This window comes from Dama dama, chromosome 2 (genome assembly GCF_033118175.1).
Source record: "Dama dama isolate Ldn47 chromosome 2, ASM3311817v1, whole genome shotgun sequence".
Lineage (NCBI taxonomy): Eukaryota > Metazoa > Chordata > Mammalia > Artiodactyla > Cervidae > Dama > Dama dama.
In genome coordinates this window covers 18,846,467-18,862,923 of record NC_083682.1, presented here as the reverse complement: position 1 = coordinate 18,862,923, position 16,457 = coordinate 18,846,467, and the positions used below count along the sequence as shown (strand labels likewise).

General features: G+C 48.2%; 1 protein-coding gene and 1 long non-coding RNA gene across 4 annotated transcripts in view; one reads left to right on the top strand and one right to left on the bottom strand.

The window, feature by feature from the left end:
- Positions 1–16,457, top strand: part of FLI1 (Fli-1 proto-oncogene, ETS transcription factor) — a 126,991-nt gene that overhangs the window by 36,196 nt on the left and 74,338 nt on the right. The window lies entirely within an intron of this gene.
- LOC133066500 (uncharacterized) lies at positions 5,880–10,171 on the bottom strand. The gene is made up of 3 exons (XR_009695153.1): positions 9,838–10,171; positions 8,172–8,299; positions 5,880–7,121 (listed from the first exon to the last, which is right to left on the bottom strand). It is a non-coding gene; the product is annotated as an uncharacterized LOC133066500 (long non-coding RNA).

Sequence of the window (16,457 nt, the reverse complement as noted above, 5' to 3'; positions counted from 1 at the left end):
GCCTTTCATAAGGCAACAATGAAATGAGATGAAATAACTTACACAAAGTGCTTGGTTCTGTACTTGGCAAAGAGCAGCTCCTAAACCGACAGTGGTCAGTAGTATATATTTTATAGCTTACAGTTTAGAAAGGCAGCCACCGAAAACTGCTTGAAGTCCCTAGAGTGTAAGGCTTTCAGATTCTTGACGTCGCGTCTCAGCAGGTCAGGCCTGTGTCATCCTTTTACTGGGATGAAGTCAGCCAAGCTTTGAGTGCTGGGTCCACGGCAGTGGTCATGGACAGGGCTGACCCATCAGCTTCAAACATTGGCCTGCTGCAGCCAGAGGCCTCGAGGCATGGGTTCAAGTCTGTCTGATTGAGAAGCAGGCACACCCAACCACCTGCATGTGTGCTCAGATGCATCTGACTCTGCAACTCCATGGATTGTAGCCCACCAGGCTTCCCTATCTGTGGGATTTCCCAGGCAAGAATACTGGAGTGGGTGATCATTTCCTTCTCTAAGGGTCTTCCCGACTCAGGGATCAAACCCACATCTCCTGCGTCTCCAGCATTGGCAGGCAGATTCTTTACCCCTGAGCCACTTTGGAAGCCTTCCTAGCTGTTTAACAACCAGCTCTCTGATGTACGAAACCTGTTTCCCTGGTATAAACACTGCCACAGTGGCCAACTGCAAGCTGCCAGTGATACTGAACCTGAACCTGGGGCTGGGAAAAGGCATGCGAGGTGAGGTCTCCCCTTGTAACCCTGGACCAGCGTCTGCCTCGTCCCGCGGCTCCGTCCAGACGCGGGGAAGGATGCCCCGTCCTCCAGGCCAGCCTGGTTTTGCTTCTTGTTTGTTTGTTGAGGGTGAGCGTTAAAGGAAGAGAGCATGCCTGCCATCTCCTCCATCCTCCCCTGGGTAGAAGTAAAGACTCCCTCCCAGGACCCACTTCCCCTTGGGCCACTTCCATCCTGACTAGCAAGTTCACTTTGCTCACAAGCCAAACAGGACAAAACAAGCCAAGGGCTCTCTCCAGGCGGCCTTCAGCTCTGCTTTAAGAAAGACCAGCAGGTGCAGCCCCCAGACCTACCACCCTCCTTTTGGGAGCTGCGGTCCTTCTGAGGTGGAGTGGCCACCCCAGGAGCAGATGAGGCTTCACGTCCTTTAGGAAGTGGCCGCAGCGTCTGCCTTCTCCCTCTGAATTATCCAGCAGCATCCCCACAGGCTTACGGAGCTGCAGGAGATCTCAGGGATGGTGTGGGTGCCCACTGACTGCCGTGAGGGTCGGACGGGGGCGAGCCCCTCAGATGGGGCAGGTCTGCACCCCACACTCCCTTTCTGGCCTGTGCTGATGTGCACACATTTTCCTCAACCATTTCTTCCTCATTCCTGTGGTCCCTGCGGGTGTGAACTCCGTCGGGCAAGCCTCGTCTTCTTTGTGTGTTCCCCACAGCCACCCAGCACAGCGCTAGGCAGACCGCTAGAATAGCTGATGAACAGATCTGCTCCTATTTGGAATGAAGGAACTGACAGGAGTGGTGGGAAAAGGAAAAAAAAAATCCGGGCAGCTTCGCTGGCAAATTCCATCTTTGGATTCCCTCCTTCAGTTACAAGAAATATTAATGTCTTATTTCTACTCCCTGTTTACCCCAGTGGGTATCACCAACTTCACCTGAACATCATCAGCTGGGTCTGTACCACCTACACCATGCTGAGGGATACAGCATGCCATGTAAAACCAACCACAGTCAGTGAGCTCCCTAGCTGGGGAGTGGGCTGAGGGGAAAACCCACGACTCCCCAAACCTCTGTTCCAACCACCAGAGCCACGCCTTCTGCCTGCGGCGCTCTCGTTCCTCGAGGTGACCCACGCTGGGCTCCACGGTGATGCAGAGTTGCCGGTGTCCGTCTAGGTCTATAAGGAACTGGCTGGACTCCTGGGGGAATCCTAATGCACTAGAGATGGGCCGCGTTGGTGCTTCCTGCAGCGAGCACCTGCCTTCAGCTGGGCCTCTCACTCTGTGACCCGGTGTGGATAAGGACACAAAGGGTGCCTGACCAGGCTCTGTCCAGAGGCCTTATTAGGCTCTGAGTTTAGAAGAAAAGAGGGAGGGGGAGGGATTAATAGAGTGACAGGAAGTGAGCTTATTATATTTATAAACAATAAGCCCATGTTCACATTTCAGGTGTCCTGATTCATCTCGCAGGTGGGAGGGAGGAACTGCTGGCAACCTTTCGCTCGGGGCTCCGGGTTTTGGAACAGGATTTCCTCTGCAAGTTGTCGAAGATCAGATAAAAGTGTTAATCTCAGGCACACACAGCCGCAGGCCTTGGGCCCTGCCACCGTGTGCTCGACTTTCAGTAATGAGACTGAACAATGGTTCGGGCCGCGGGACAATTACAGAGGTGGGAAGAGAAATGGGTGAGGCTGGAGGGATGCAGGGCTTCCCGTGGGAGATGCGGACCCGCTAAGCAGGAACACTGCTGCGGTCCAAGCAGGGTCTCTTTTACACCCTTGGCCTCCTTGTGCCAAAGAGAAAGGATACAAAAAGAGACACTACTGCCTACTGCCTGTTTTTAAAGGATGGAAATGGGAGGCAGTCACTTCTGCTTCTCAAGCTGGTTTCTTTTGAACTGGCTGGAGAGCACGCCCCAACATTAGCTGGGAGGGCTGGGATATGAGGACAGCTTGTAAACCATTCTCCAGAATGCTTGCATTCAAAGGATGCCCCCCGCTTTTTTTTTTTTCCAAAATGCATCGTTAACTTCAACATCTTCTCAGAGAAGGCAGAATCAAGATGTTCAGGGGTCCCTTTATGGAGTGGCACACTGCTCGGGAGCTCTCTGCTCTACTGACCTCTAAGCTATTCTCATCTTCCTACACAGAGTTCATTCGTGTTGGCCAAGCCAACTGAGTCAGTTTTAGAAATAAGGGGTCATAGCAACATTGATGATCTTGGAATCAGGGTCTGTACTCTACAGGATTCTTCCTGCTCAGAAGTCCCTCTTCTGAGTCTTATTCTCACCACCTCCATTCTGCGTGCCGTGTATGTCTTTGGTTGTGTGGGTACCGTGCTGAAAACTTCACCCATCCTCGCTCATCTAATCCTCACCACCTCATGATCCCCATCTTACAGATGAAAACCCAGGTCTCAGAAATGTCTCCTGACTTGCCCAAGGTCTGCCAGTGCCCACATTAGAGCAAAGTACTTCCATTCCCGCTTTGTGGAAACAGTATTTCAGTCGCTCCACTGTCCTAACGGGGCTTTCCTGGTGGCTCAGCAATCAAGAATTCGCCTGCCAGTGCTGGAGACATGGGTTCAATCCCTGGGTTTGGAAGATCCCTGGAGGAGGAAACAGCAACCCACTCCAGTATTCTTGCCTGGAGAATCCCATGGACAGAGGAGCCTGGCAGGCTACAGCCCATGGGATGGCAGAAGAGTCAGATACCACTTAGCGGCTGAACACGAGCGAGCGTGCACACACACACATACATTGTCCTAATACTCATCCGGTGTTCATTCAGTGGAGAGAGGAGTGGTTGAGGGCAGACCACGACTACTAAAGCCATGGCCCGATTCAAGAATGTACTAAAAGGCTGATAAATATACTGGCCTTCCCAGGAAGCCACTTCCAAAGTGGTAAAGAAGGGCTCTTCTCAGAGGAGAGACCCAGGGTGAGAGGCCTTTCTCCTTCCCTTTGGCCACTCCCTTGTGAGGACAGGGGTGACCCCCTGAGTCTTGAGACCACTGCTGCCCTGTCGACTCTGCCTCTGATAGGGTTCGGGGGGACCAGACCAAGCCTGTGTGATGAATATACCACGAAGTGGGGTGGGTGGGGAGTCTGCTTAATTATTTGCCAGGAGGATGCAGTGGGGAGTGAGGGGAAGTAAAGCCTAATTAGTGAGTTTCAATCTACGGAATCAATGATTTTCCCAGATGGGCTGTATTTAGAGGCTCCTGGAAATCCTGCATTTTTCCACCACTGGTTCCCATCCTTTCCAAGCCTCAGCTGAATGGATCCGGAAATCCCTTGGGAAGGAAAATGCACGGGTCTGTTCACCTTGAAAAATGAAGAAACCAAAGAGGCAAAAGGTCCCTCTTCCTTCTCAGGTGGACTGATTAGTTTTACAAGCACCTGGGAGGCCCCGAGGAAAACGCAAATGCCAAGTCGTCTCCCAGTAAAAAAGCACATAATAATCTGTGCAAAACAGCACCTCTGGATAAACACAGTGTGGCTATATATATATATACCGTGGTCGTTTCCTGTTGCTCTGCAACTTGTACAGCGAAGGTGGGGTGAGGCTGCGGCCATAAGCCGCATGGTGACATGTACATTAGCTGTGCCCTCTGCTTCCGGTGCTGCTGATCGCCTGAGGGGGACCAGCCTGGCACTGCTCAGAGCGGCCCACAGGCAAGGAACCCCCGAGGTCTGACCTGGGGTGTCTGTGTCTGTGAGGTGCACTCCCATTCTCCCTGGGTACCGGCTGCCTCGCTGCAGAGAGACGTCACCGCACAACGCACCAAAGAGCCAGCAGCCAGCATGCGTGTCTTAACGGTCTGCTTGTGTAACTTCTGCACCACGGAACCAGAGGTCTGGGAAGAAAGGGTGGTAACAGATGAGCGGCCCTTGTTCTGTTAAAGGAGCAGCTTCAGTAAAAAACAACAACAACAACAAAATCCTTAGTGAGTTGTATTAAAAATCATTTTGGTGAAACCCAAGGCTCACAGCCCATGTGCTAGAAACCCACAATGCCAGGAATAGCAACCATGATTGGACTCTCAGAGTGGCCTCTCATCTTAGGATTTCAAAATGCTTGAGTAGACATCTCACAGTGTAATTTTGGAGTTGCAGACTAGACTCCCACTTTACTAAGCAGTGAAATGTAGGCACCAAAAATGCAGAGATTGGCCCCACACCTAGAGCAAGTCAGGAGAAGAGACTGGAGTAAAATTCACCAGGACTCACTGTTTTCCATCTGCTAAGCCAGGGATCGCCACCCCATTCCCAGGTGCTGCCCCCCCCCTTCTTGTGGGAGGTCCAGGATGGACCCTGGCATTTTTTCAGAAGTGTCATTTTTTAAGTTTGGCATTTTAAAAATTTTCAGGAAATTCTCTTGTGCAGACAGAATCACCATGGGTCTTAATCGCTTGGCCTGACATGTTCTACATGAATTGTTAAATTAGAATGCTGTAATTTACCGAGGCAGTAAGCAAATATTGAGTGCGTACTGTCTGCGGGCTTGGTGCTGAGTCTTGGGTACAGAAGTGAACAGATTAGACCAATGATTCTGCTTTAAAGAGTTTTCTCTAGTGGAGGAGACACTAATCCCAGTTTTGAACAGATAAAGTTTAGTTTTGCACATGTATATCTGATTATGGTTTGTGTGATGATGACAGGGTGGAGAGAATAACTCAAGGCTGGATGTAACTTAGTCTGAGGGTTTAAAGCAAGACCTTCTGAAGATAGGATATTTACACGTAAATGACAAAGATGGAAAGAAGGACCGTGCATCACTAGTCTTTCAACACAAAACCAAAGCCAGTTATGATTCTAAGAAGCAACTAGTTACCAAAAAAAGAAAAAAATAGGGGGTGGGGTGGGTGGGTGGATTGCTGTCTTGAGCTTAAGAGCATTTGTCTTTATTGAGGGAATCATGGCTCCTCCTCCCAGTGGTGGAGGTGGTTTATGGCAGGACAAAAGGGGAAAAATGAAACGCAGGGACATAGGGTCCACTGGTGACTCATGATGAAGGTTCTCTTAGGGCACTGATTGCTTCCAGAGTCAGTCTGGGGGATATTCACAGGTGCTTTATGCAAACAGGAGTCTGATCAAATTAGTGTGGGAAACACTGGCTTATGCACACATCCAGAGGCCCATGTCTCAGGACTTATCAGATAACTTTGCACATGCTGACATAGATCATGAATCTCTAAGGGGAGGAGAGGGCTGATACGGTCTGCTGTGTTTTCCAAAAATATGTCATGATGGCACAGTTTTTCCATGAGCACCTAACCAGGTTCTGAAATATGATTCGGCCTAAGACCCTCTTGGGGAGAAAAACAGATGGTGAAACCGAGAATCTGGTTCTTGCCATCTAGAATGGTCTTGGCTAGCTTCCTTTTTAACCAACACCTCAAGAGATTTTGAGGCAGGAAATCCAGGAACCATACTTCAAGAAAAACTAATAGGACTAGAATTCCATGGAGCATCTCCATTTTTGCTCATTTCTGTGACTGGCCTACCTGGCTCTCCTGTGTTCCTTTAAACCTGGTTCCTGCTGAGTGGACACAACTAAGTTACTGGGCCAGGATAGACTTTTTACAAAATCATTTATTTATGTATTTGGCTGTGCTGAATCTTAGATGCGGCCTGTGGGATCTGGTTCCCCAACCAGGGATCAAACTCAGGCCCCCTGCATTGGGAGTGTGGGGTCTTAGTCACTGGACCACCAGGGAAGTCCCAGCATAGACTTTTTGGAAAGTAATAATAATAATAAGTAAAATGAGTCACAGACAGCAAATTCACCCTTGGTTTAGAATCTGCTTGGTGTCCCATGTGGGGTTACAAAGGCCACCTTGGTCATTTGGACTCAGGTTGGCAGGAGCATCGTGTGTGGTATGAGATGCTGTGCGTCAAAAATTCCTGAAGCTGTGCAAATACTGGGTCCATCAAAAGTTTTTTTCGGCAGCATATACCCACCTGCCTTTGTCTGGTTAGCTCCATCTCTTTAGCTACCTCCCTTGCTTTCCAAGGAACACAGGTACTCAGAAAGACCCTTCTGGATGCATTCATATGCACAGAAGTTTGTGTCTTTTATTCTCTCCCTTCTATCCTGGCCACCAGAAGGAAACAGGCTGGAGAAATGGGCTCTTTGCAGAGGGTGTGGAATCCCCAGGCCCCTTCTATCTGGGTTACGTTCAACATCCAGAGGAGAGGGGGGACCAAGCACGTGATCAGACAAGGCTTGCTGCTAAGAGGCAAGGTTCAGATTACTCACCTGGGCCCCAGTAACTCCCAACCCCCACCCACCAGAGCTCCAAGTACTCCACGGCTGCAGACAGAAAACACGTTCGGTGTTACACTCCAAAAGCATTCCAAAGACCAATGTGCCAGTGATCTGAGTCGCTTAAAAGAGAGCCTGGAGATGGGAAGAGGAGATGCAGAAAGAAACATGTGAGAAAAATCGTGTTTTCCTGCACATTCAATAGCCCTGCCTTGTCCTTCTCAGAGCAAGCAGCCAAAAAAATTTAGAGAAAGCTGTATTGTGTGTGGTTTCTCAGGTTGGTGCAGTGGTAAAGAATCTGCCTGCCAATACAGGGGACTCAGGTTCGATCCCTGGGTTGGGAAGATCCCCTGGAGGAGAGAAGGGCATCCCACTCCAGTATTCTTGCCTGGAGAATCCTATGGACAGAGAAGCCTGGCAGGCTGCAGTCCATGGGGTCACAAAAAGTCAGACACGACTGAGCACACACGCACACATATAAAACTTTTGTGCGAGGCACGTCTAAAGATGAGTTTTGTGTGAGAACACAGACACAGAACCAGGTTAAAAGTTGAGGATGGTAGTGACTGAAACCACGGTTTGAGAAGTACCTTTCCTTCAAGATGACTGCATACTGATGGTGCTTTGTCTTTCTGACCCACACATTCTGCATCTTGGTGTGTTTTGCTTGGTTTGCACTAATCCTTTGGCTGGTGGTCATTTGCTCTTGGTGGCCAGTTTCACTTCCTGATTTTGCGAAAATGGCAGTGTGGCCTGTCGCTCGGGCACACTGTATCAGTGCAGGAAGTGTGCACTTTTAAAATGTCAAAGCCAGCAGCCCCCGGTCCGGTGCCTGCCATCAATCACCAATGGCTCTGGACCCCCAAGGAGCCCACTGCCAGTTAAAACGGTAGTGTGAAGACCAAGATCTTGCCTCAAGACTGCCTACCATCTAACCGAGGTGTGAGATCACAAGGGAGAGAAAGATGGGATCAACAGAAAAATGCACTCACTGCTACAGTGTTTTAGGGCAAAGCATGAGTCAGAGAAAGGGCTGCCCATGGGGAGGGCGGGGTGTCTGGGGTCCAGAACATGGGCTCACATTCTTTCACTGATGGGCTGTGTGACCAGAAATGCAGTCTGAGCCTTCCTGTACCTCCCTTTCTTCATCAACAAAATGGGAAGGGGGGTGATAATACTACCTACCTGTTGAATTTATTCTGGTGATTAAACAAGGTTATAGGTGTGGGAAGCTTCCCAGGTTGCTCAGTGGTAAAGAATCCATCTGCCAATGTAGGAGACACAGGTTGGATCCCTGGGTCAGGATGATTCCCCTGGAAAAGGAAATGGCAACCCGCTCTAGTATTATTTCCTGGGAAATCCCATGGACAGAGGAGCCAGGTGGGCTACAGTCCATGGGTTCATAAAGAGTCAGACACAACTTAGGGACTAAACAACAACAAATAGGTATGGGAAGGCTTCTAGTAAGATAAATGCCTTACACTATAAAATTGTCTAAAAGTTCAGTTATTATTATTGCTACAATAACAGCATGGAGGGGAATCAGTCTAGAACATGCATCATCAGCCATTTCTCCTAAAAAGCGAGAGAGTAGAGACTGAGCTGAGTATAGGGATTAAACCAGCCCAGGACTCTGTTCCAGCCCCCTCACTCTTTGCTCAGAATTCCTGTATCATTACTGAAAGGTAATCATGGTTATCATTTGTACCTAAAGATTTAAGATGAACTTATCACATCTAAGATTTGAAGAAACCCAAAAAAAGCATGTGCTTCCTAAGATATCACTTGGTTTTAATTTTCACGGAGCTACCTTCAATTCAGGAGAATTTTGTGACTGTGCAGTTGGTGTAAATTCCATAGAGATCCATTTGATGATCAAAAAATGATCATAGTGATTATGAGTATTATTAGGTATCTAGATAAGAGAGGCAAATATAAGGTGACCTTATGACATCTATGTGATTGTCATTTTCTAGGTAGCTAGATGGATTTCCCCAGTATCTCAGTGGTAAAGAATCCGCCTGGCAATGCAGGAGACACAGGCTTGACGCCTGGGTGGACAAGATCCCCTGGAAGAGGGCATGACAACCCACTCCAGTATTCTTGCCTGGAGAATCCCCATGGACAGAGGAGCCTGGTGGGGTACAGTCAGTGGGATCACCAAGAGTCGGACATAACTGAAGTGACTTAGCACAGAGCACACAGGTAGCTAGGTGAACCAGGAGACTGTATTTGGCTATGGTTGGAGAATTAATTGTGAAATGCTGATGAATGTCATAGGCCTTTCTGAGTCTTCTCCTCCCTTATATGCTACGTCCTGTTGGAAATTCATATGATTCCCACAAACAGAAAATAATATTGAGAATAATTTTTTAAAAATTTTCCTTTAAGGAGCTCATGTGCTGGTCTGAGAAATTGTTTAATCCCACTTTAAAGGGAGGACCTTGGAAAGAATAAGACAAAGGCCAGTTGAAAGAAGCAGCTAGAATTAGGAACTGGTTGATTCTGAAGATTCCTGATACTAAAACCTCCATTTGGTATCAAAGGCCAAATGTCAGTTCCTCACACATCTCCAAGGAGGCCATCTATCTTCTTACACATTGAGACTGCGACTTTCCTCCTTCAGTCCTTCACCCAACCCCACTAAACAGGAAATGCAAACCACTTGAGCTGAACAAGCAACCGCCCCCCTGGGCCCCACCCCCACCCCACCCAGCATAAGTACTTTGTTCTCTGCTTTCCATTCATTTTGATGAGCTGTGTACATTCATTTCATAGATGCAAGGCAATCAGTTAGAAGTTGATAGAAAAAAGAAGACCGGGTCATAATTCTTACCCTCAGATATCTTACCTTCAGGAAACTTCCAACCAAAGAGGTCCTGTGAATTGATAAGCTACAGCTTTTGATGGTGATATTAGCAGTTCTTGATACTTAGAAATTCTTAGGCCATGTACTTGTAGCGGGTGCATCACATTTAAAGTTCTGATCGTTGACTTGATATCCTGAATTGGTTTGTCACTTGATTGACTTTAGAGAGGCAGGAACCTGGAGAGATTTCTTGAGACACATCCATTTCAGACACTCCCAAAACATGCCATGTACAGATAAAAATCTCCTCTGAAGCTCACTCATCTAAAACCAGAAGCCTATGGCTAATCGTCCACCAGTAAACTGTTTACTGACTTTCCGGGGCAAATGTTCAGCAAATACTGTATGATCAAAAGACAGCTAGAAAGAATTTTTTTTTTTTTTTTTGTTCTAGAAGAGATAGATGATTGCCTATGTGCATTCTTTCTTCTGTAATACTATTTGCATACATTAAATATTTATAGCTCAATTTTTAGTAGTTTTCCAAATGCATGGTAATTTGTGGGTATCTGAGTGTGTGCAGGTGTGTGTGGGGGGGAAGGTGAAAAAGACAAGGGCCTTTTGTCATTGGGGGTAGAACCTGACTCAGCACCCCAGACCAGTCCAGCTCAGTCTGAGTTCCAAAGGATGATACTAACCAGATGAATCCCTCTCCAAGCCCCAAACATATTCTCAAGGATCCATCAGTGTATGTAAAAGAACATGGGCATCTGCGGTCTAGATGCACACTTAACTCATTAAATAGATGAGGATTTCTGAAAACCCTTAACTGAATTTGTTGAATCTAGCCAGTTTCTTAGTGATGATGGTATGGGCTCTCAGTGGTAGCAGGATATAGAGACAGAGGGAAGGAAAGAGCCTGGGGCCAGCACAGCGCTGTCCCCACATCTGTAGAGGGAGGGGACCCTCTGATCACCTCCCAGCATTTTCCTCAGGTCTGTCTTAACTGGGGCTTCCCCGGTGGCTCAGTGGTAAAGAATCTGCCTGAAATGCAGGAGCCATAGGAGACGCAGGTTCAATTCCTGGGTCAGGAAGATCCCCTGAAGGAGGGCATAACAACCCACTCCAGTATTCTTACCTGGAGAATCCCTTGGACAGAGGAGCCTGGTGGGCTACAGTCAGTGGGGTTGCAAAGAGTCAGATAAGACTGAGGCAACTTAAGCACACACGCACATGTCTTAACTTGGAGCTGAAAATCCAGACCATGAAGCACAAAGTCAGGTATTCATGAGTGAGATTGGTAGGATAGACATAACCTGGCTGTAATTTGCATTTCTCCAGACTCCCACTACACTGGCTCACTGGTCTTCTGCACTGGACTTCTTCAGGGTCAGTGAACTTAAACTTTACTCAGTCCTAAATGGGAATCTCATCCAGCACTCTGTCTCCAAACCATGAAGTCAACCATGAACAAGATGTTTCTTTTTTTACCCCTCTTTTCAATTTGATTTTTAGTCAAATAAATAATACAAATACATTATTGAAAAAAATTCAAATAGAGGTAAAGTCATAGCCCCCTGACTCTGAGGTGAGACCACACCCAGTCTCACTTCCCATCCTAGAAGTGGCCACGGAGGGTTTATTGAGGGCCTAAGATACATCCTTGGAATGATGCATCACTTGTTCCCACAGGAAACTTTCTTTTTGGCTGAGTTCTGGTTACTTTTGCTGTGATGTGACTTGTGAGGCTTTTGTGGAGAGTTTACTTTCTATCCAAATGCAGATGATCCATATTGTATGTCTAATACTGAAGCCTGGGCAGTCAGGTGCAGAACTGCTTAATTGAAGTTTGCGTGGAAATAACTTATTATCTTTATGGACGTAAATAGCCATCCATAGTTCCTTAAGTGAAAGACTTCTGCATCAGCACCCTGGAACTTGGGAGCTGGGAGGGGTGGCGGAGTTCTACCATCGTGCTTCCCATCTTAGTCCTAGTAAGTCATGTCAATATTTTACCCTAGTGTTGTCACTGTGGTGGTATAATTTTGTAAAAAAACTTTTTATTTTGTATTGCGGTATAGCCAATTAACAGTGTTGTGATAGTTTCAGGTGAGCAGCAAAGGGACTCAGCCATACATATGCATGTATCCATTCTCCACCAAACCCCTCTCCCATCCAAGCTGCCACATAACATTGAGCAGAGTTCCCTGTGAAATAGAGTAGGTCCTTGTTGGTTATCCATTTCCAACGTAGCAGTGTGTCCATGTCCGCCCCAAGCTCCCTAACAATCCCTTTCCCCCATCCCCCCAGCAGAAACCACAAGTCCGTTCTCTGAGTCTGTGAGTCTCTTTCTGTTTTATAAGTTCAACTGTATCACGTGGTTGCACAGTTTTTAAGAGAATGTGCTCATGAGGAAGCAAACATGCTCCGTGCTACTCTCACTAGCCTCCCCGCTCCTGCATTAGGTACCATCTTGACCCACTCCTTCATTTTATGAAAGGGGTTGTGGAAAATCAGAGGCGCGGTCTTTGCCTAAGACCACCATACCTGATCACCGATAGAGCAGAGGCCAGAGTTCTGGGTCCCCTTTTCCAGGGTTCGTTCTACTCTCACCACGTCTTCTATGTGGGCTTCTCGCTAACATCTGATATTAAAGAATCAGCCCCTACCAATACATGGAAATCTAAGATGGCCAAGACCCTACCTTTTTTGCATTACTCAAGGGCTGCAAAGCTCAGAGTTCCCCTTCACCCTGGTTCATCCACTGCTACCCAAGCTTTCCAAATCCTTCCCGATGCTATGCCCAGGCTCAAGGCCATTCTAACTTCTGAGCATCTTCTAGCCGCTGAGCCGCTGCATGGGATGGAATGGACAGAACCCCGCTTGATAGCCAAAGAAAACCTGGGCTTTCCCCCTGCCACTACACCCCAAGTTGTATGGCATTGGACAAACCACACAGCCCAGCACAGGCTCACTTTACACACAAACTCTCTGCCCTGCCTTAGAGGGCTGTCAGGAGGGCCAGATAACACAGCGCCTGGAAAAGCCCTTTGGAAAAGAAAATGCTGCAGATAGATTGTCATTACTATCAACGTTTGACTCATCCTCTTATATCCAGGACTGAAAATATTTCTTCCATTGATGTCAGAACAAAACACGTTGAACAAAGCCAAGCCCAGGGCTGCGTTTCTGCTCTGGAGTCCCCTGTGTTACAGTATCTATGTCGGGCTTTCCAGTGAGTAGACTGAAACCAAACCAAACAAAACAAAAAAGAAGAAGAAAAAGCAGCAGCAAATACTGCTGGGTTTTGCATTTTCCCTTCTGTTTTCTGATTAGCGTCTCTACGGCCTGTGAGCGCAGAGAGAACCTCAAAAGATTGTGTTCGCTGCGGATAAGCACCCAACCCGATGTTTATCAGCACTTATCTCTTGCAAACTCACTCTCTGGAGGCTTCAAAGCAGTGGGGAGATCTCTCAGCCTTGTTCTGAGGGAAGGCGAGCTCCTGCAGGGTTTGGGCTGCAGGTGTGGCTCCACAGCCCTAGCTCCATCCTTGGAACACGGCTTTCTTGTTCCTCCTAGTGCAGAAGAAGGAAGCAGGAGGTTTACCCAATGTTTGAGGATGGGTAATGGGGTAGAGGGAGCTGCATTAAAAAAAGGAATATTTTGAAACAAGCTCTGAAAGGCTGAAAAAGTAGGTAAAGCTGGGGAGGGGAAGGCAGGCTACCTCCACCTACAGACACTTGCCCCCCACCCCCCACAACTCCACCTCACCCCCACCCGCCCCAGCCCTTAATCTGCCAAACAACCCATCACACCTTCAAAAGGTGTTTTAAATCCCTTCATCTGCTCCCAGCTCACCATCCCCTACCTCCTTGGCTGCGCCCACTACTCTCAAGGCAGAGCCGTGGTCAGCCGAGGGGGACCCTGGGAGGGAAGGAGGGGGAGAGGGGGAAGGGGAAGGCAGCATTTTATTAGGCTGTTGAATTTGATTTATTAGGGGGGAAAAATCCTTCGCTTGCTTGCCACACAGGTTATTCTCAAAGTGAAAACTCTATTTTACTTTGAAAAAAAAAAAAATGGTGAAAGTGCCTCCAGTTATGAATGGAGCTCTTTGTTACCTTCCAGATCGACAAGACAGACTGTTTGGTTCATGTCTGTGAGCCGGCAGAGAAGTGCGGGGGCCTGGGAGGCAGATGTGGCCTTAATTGCATGGAAATATTAGAAGATCGTTAAGCCATTTTGACAGGATTTCCCTCCTGCTGCAGGAGCAAGGGGCCATGTCTGAGCTGCATCAGGTCTGGCCCAACCCTCTGGCTGCTACGCCTCTTGTCCCCACATGTGAGGGACACGTGGGTTTTGAGTCACTTGCTCTGATGTTACAGGGAAGTAGAGGTGTCCTTGCTATCGACTTCTATGCGTGTCTGTGCGCCAGGAGTGCAGAGAGTAATCTCCCAAGAAACCCTGTGGCCTGGAGTGGGAAGAGCAGCTGGACAGTGAAATAAATACTCGAGAATGTGCATACACACACAGGGAGGGCATATCTGAAAGGTGTGCTCAGAAAGCTCTCAAGCAACCGACCCACAGAGGTCCCGTAAGAGTAAATCTGTGATCATATCAAATTGTTGGTGTTATTCAGTCGCTAAGTTGTGTCTGACTCTTTGTGACCCCATGGACTGCAGCATGCCAGGTATCCCTATCCTTCACTCTCTCCTAGAGTTTGCTCAAATTCATGTCCATTGAGTCAGTGATGCCATCCACCCATCTCATCTTCTGTCGCCCCCTTTTTCTTCTGTCCTCAGTCTTTCCCAGCATCAGAGTCTTTTCCAATACTGGTATCTAAAGACAATATCTTCTCTATCTTTTTCACTTGGAGCTTACTCTTGATGCTTATGGGAGCTCTGGCTCACTGGGCGTCCTGAAGTGAAGTCCAGAAATCCTTGAACTTTGTTGGGTTGTCAAAGACCAAGACCCGTGAATGTGGTCAACCTGGTTTCCTGTCCGCTGGCCTGACTGCGGCCCCATCGTGCTTTCCCTCCCCGCTCTTCCCCTTCTCATCTTAGTTTTCTGTGTGCTTTGTTGTTGTCTAGTTGCTAAGTCACGTCTGTCCCACTCTTTTGTGACCCCATGGATTGTAGTCTACCAGGCTCCTCTGTCCATGGGATTTCCCAGGTGAAAATACCCACTGGAGTGGGTTGCCATTTCCTTTTCTTGGGGATCTTCCTGACCCAGGGATTGAACCCACATCTCCTGCATGGCAGGCAGATTCTTTACCACTGAGCCACCAGGGAAGTCCTCTATGTGCTTAGAGAAATGCATTTTTAAAAAAACATTTGCCTAAATTAAAAATACTTAAGAGGGTTAAACTGCTCAGAGGGAAGAGGAGACCCCTCTCAAATTGTAGTTCAGAGATCTCTGGATTACAAGAGTGAATATTTTAAATTAAATCTTGCTCAATGAGCTCAGAACATCAGGTGTTAACAGTTGGGGACCTGGGGTGAATCCACACTGTAGGTGTCCTAATGGTCAGGCCACCTCTTAAAGTTGGGGTGGTGGATGGTGGCTTGGCTGACGTAGGGCCACAGCCTGGGAAGGATGGGGACAAGGAGGCCAGATAGGAGGAGTGGCGTCAGGGAGGCAGAGAAGGTGTGGCTACAGAGATCCTGTTTTCATGCAAATGTTGATTTTGTGGGAAGAGGCACTTCCAGGCAGAGTGGGCACCCAGAGTCCCAGGTTGCACCCATCAGAGCTGCTGCTCTCCTAAAGGCTGAGCATTTGAGAAGCATCTGTGAAATGTCTTGGGGCCAAGAGTGCACAGTCTGAAGCTCTGGCTTAAAGCACAGTCACCCGCCCACTGGGACTTGGGCTCTGGAGCTGAGCACCCTGCCAGGATACCTGGCATCTCCTTGCTGATCTTCCCATCACGCTTCCAGAGCGCTCAAAATCTCCATGTTGTTTGAAGACCCTGCCGTGAGAGCCACCACCTTCTACTGAAGGGAGGCAGTGTCCTTCCAAATCCTTAGGAAGAAGCCCCCAGGGGTGGAGGTGCCGTGTCTGTACCCCCTTCTCCCTGCAGCGTGCTCTTTAGACACGAGATGAATTATTTTCGTGAGGTCCTTGCTGGCTATTTGTGACCAGGAAAGTCCCTGCTGTACATTTGTTGACAGGCAATGAAGTGTTAACGCCCTCCCCTCACCACATTCCTACTCAGTTCACTGCCCTCCCCTCCCCTGAAATCCCCCTGCCTCCGCAGTGGCCATCTCTCTGCTTCACGGGCTGCCACCTTCTCAGGAGGCACTCCTCTGCTGTTCTGGTACTTTCTCAGGGATGCTACACCGGGGTGTCTGGGAAAGCCATTGGCTCGGATTGTTGTATGAAAGGCAGCGTTTTACACTTTCCAGACTTCTTTTGCAGACTTTGTTCCTTTTTAATTCGATCCTCACAACAGACGGTAATTCCTACCTATTTAATTCAGGATTTCCTCCCTCCGCTGTCTCCTACCACCAACTCCCCCGCCCTGGACAGTGATTTCCACAGCAGACTTGGAGAGGCTGCTTGCTTGTCAGGGGACCCTCTGCTCACAGAATCGCCTGCAGGTATTTACTTCACTGCAGAGACACACCAGATCAGTGGGAGAAAGTTTCTACCAATCTCCTAATTCCACC